The sequence below is a fragment of the Alligator sinensis genome, unplaced genomic scaffold (genome assembly GCF_000455745.1).
Source record: "Alligator sinensis unplaced genomic scaffold, ASM45574v1 scaffold471_2, whole genome shotgun sequence".
Lineage (NCBI taxonomy): Eukaryota > Metazoa > Chordata > Crocodylia > Alligatoridae > Alligator > Alligator sinensis.
The window spans coordinates 366,388-369,774 of record NW_005842143.1 but is presented as its reverse complement, the minus strand read 5'-3'; the positions used below and the strand labels follow the sequence as shown (position 1 = coordinate 369,774).

General features: G+C 48.7%; 1 protein-coding gene across 1 annotated transcript in view; it reads right to left on the bottom strand.

Moving 5' to 3' along the window:
• NMNAT2 (nicotinamide nucleotide adenylyltransferase 2) overlaps positions 1-3,387 on the bottom strand; it is a 98,884-nt gene that overhangs the window by 24,267 nt on the left and 71,230 nt on the right. The window lies entirely within an intron of this gene.

Here is a 3,387-nt window from a genome sequence, read left to right as displayed (position 1 = left end):
GCTGGGGTATGTGAAGGGGTGTGGGGGTCTGTATGTATGGCCAGTGCGAAGGGGGTGGGTGCATGTGTATGATGGGGGTCCTTGTGGGACTTGCCCTATGAACACACACACATGCACACTCCTTCTCCGTCCCTCACTGTGCACACACACAATGTGTGCTTACTACACACTCTCTCTCTCTCTCTCTCTCTCTTCTTCCCTCATTCCTCTCTCTGTCTCTGTCTCCCCTTCCCTCATTGCATGGACACGCACGGACACACACACACACAGACAAACCCCTTCTGCTCCTGCCCCGGGGTACCGGCACGGCTCCATGGTCCAGCAATGCAGCTGGGGGCCACGTGGTGGTGAAGCAGCTGCGCGCAGGGAAAGCAGCTGCAGGCAGAAGCTTCTGGGTTGGGGGTGGGGGGCAAGACCGGGCTGGCCTTTCTCCTGTCTCCTGCTGGCTTTCCCTGGGTCCTACAGCCCCTGTCTCCTGTCACATTTTACAGGCAGCCAGGAGCAGATAAATATTAATTTTCTAAACTTCTTAGGTGCCCTGTGAGCCAGATAAAATGGCTTGATGGGCCAAATCTGGCCCATGGGCCGTATTTTGCCCACCCCTGTTCTAGACAGCAGCTTTGGTAATTGATCCAGCAATTGGAGAGAAACACATGGTCCTCCTGAGCATGATGAAGACATGTGCCTGGGAGTATCTGCTTGGAATGAAGAGTTTATGATCACTCTTATACTCTCTTGTCATGCATCCTGAAAGAGCATTCGGGAGGAAGCTGAGTGAAGGTCTTCACAGTGGCTGCTGGCAGGGGGTTACCCTGAACTACAGCATTGCTGTCGGCAGAGCACTGGATGGGAGGTCATCCCTTGGCCCCTGTAGTACAGTGACTGGGAGACCTGGCAGGAAATTTTGGAAGATAAACTTCCTAACCAGATAATTGCTGTGTGTAGCTGAACATACAACATCAGTAATACGCTGCAGTGATGATTGCCACGAGCGCAAGCAAAATATAATGTAGACTTATATTGCCAATGGAGGAGTGTGTATAGCTGCACTGACAGCTATTACTGCTCTTTGTAGATTTACTGAAGGGTTGATAAGAGCAGTGCTAGGATGCATAGGATGGAGCTGAAGTATTTGCCTGCACTGAAGCTGTAGCTGCAATAGCCAAGCCTAAAATAAATGAGCTTGCTTGTGTAAAGCAATTTGCACCAATGCAGTTAACTCCACAAAAACAAGCCAGGTGCAGAGAGATGAGCTGTAGCTATTCTCTGGCAAGATTTAATTCAGTCAGCTGTTGTTTCTTGAGAGGCCACAGGGCAAATTTGCTAGTCTGATGCCTCAGATTACCGGTGTTAAAACAGGAATATAGTGAAAGGTAGTCTTTTCCTTTGAAAAGCTGCTCACCCTGGGCCTTTTTTCCTTGGTGGGATACTAGCTAATATTTTTTTCCCTTTCTCACATGTTCATCAGTTGTCAGTGTCACCAGAATGGTCTCCAGGGACTTTCCTGGCATTGGGATTTCATGCTTGTCACTCATGGGCTGTGGGCTCCAAATGTGTGGGAATTTCTCTCCCTTCACTATGCAGCGTGTTGTGAAAGACAAACCTCCAGTGCTGTGGCTGGAACCCTGCACAGGCTTAATTGAAAACTTAATGAGCTGCTAAATTGGGATTTTTCTTAAACATTTTCTTAGCAGTTGAGTGTGCATTTTCTCACTAACCCCACCTGAGTGGCCTGAGACATGATCTCACTAATTAAAAACATGCTGACTGCCTAATGTCTAACCTCTGAGCCACACATGCCTGATCTATGTTCAAAGCAGCTCTACACTTCATTCTGGTCTGCATTACTTTTGTTGACGCTGACAAAATAATGGAAAACTGTGCTCTTTGAATCTGTGCACAGCATATCATTTTTCAGACGTGCATGCTCACCAAAGCCAGGCAATGTGCAATCTCTCAATTCTACACGCAAGACCAGCCACCCAAACCCTTCTTTGTTTCCAGAACATTTGATACATTTTGGTTTCTGTCCATGTTATTGTTATGTGTTGTTTTAAATGCTTTTGAGTCTTGTGGGTGTAACAGCTGCCCTTCCATTCAAGCTAAATGAGGGAGCAGTAAAATTTCCCTTTTTTTAGCAATAGCTGAAACAACAGAGAGGCCACCACCAGATGCAGACTGCCAGGCAAGGTTGAGTACAAACTATATCCTGTGGGCTGACAGGCTTCCTGGAGTCTCACCACCATCACAGAGGCGAGGGCATTGATTGATGAAGCTGTGCTCTTGAGGGAAGCAGGAGAAAATACCAGAAAGCAGAGGGCACAAAAAACTGAATATACAGTCAGAACAAGAATGGGAAAGGCGGCTCTGAAAGAGAGAGTGAGCCTCTGGGTGGAGTGCTGGCTGAGTCAGGGGCTTGGAAATGTGAGCAAAGACATTCTCTGGTTTTGTTTCAGCAGTGTGCAGGGAAACAGGACTTTGGATGTTTTTTATAAATAAACAGGACTGCATCAAAGAAACCCCTGAGTCTGTCATCAATTCTCTCACCTGGACAACTATAAGACCCCCATTTTTTGGCTAACTGCACTGGGCAACCATATCTAATGCTGGCTGCACCTGATCCCCAAATGCACTGAAGTCGACAATTTTACTGGAATCAAGGGACTTGGACTGGGCCCCATGTGCTCCACCTTTGTCACTCCTCTTGCCTTTCTTTGGCAAGAGGATTTCTCTCCATCACTCCTACAGGATTGCAGCTGTCCCTCTTCTTGCTGTGCCCATTCCTGACTCTCCTTCACAACCTGATTTTGCTCCTTGCCTCTCACTTTCCCCCTCACTGTGCAAAGACTGTGAACCTGACCTACAAAGACTGCATCCCCACACATATGTAGGGACCTATTTAATTCATGGTTTCACGTATTTTGCAGCACCTGTGAAATCAGGATTGACTGCGAAATCGGTGAAATCAACACCAAAAAAAAAAAAAAAGCCCTCAATAAAAATAAAATGCTGGTTCCCCAGGCAGAGCCAGTGGTCCTTGCTCCCGGGAGGGGAAGGCATCAGCTGGAGGGTGGTGCAAAGGGCATCAAACAAGATGGTGGCTGCACCCTCATCCTCCTCCCCCCCGCTGGGGTTTCCCCGCCAATCAGTGCCGAGGGTGGGGCCGCATATACGGCAGCCAACAATCAAGATGGTGGCCTCCCCCTCTTCCTTCCACCCTGTCAGGGCCTCTCCGCCAATCAGAACCGAGGGGTGGGGCTGCCACAAAGTGACTGCAGAATTAGAACGGCAGCCACGACCAACCCGCAAAACTGGGTAAGTCTCCCTGTGATTGAGGTGGACCCCTACATGGGTGTGCTCACTCCCCCACAGCAGTCATGAGCCATG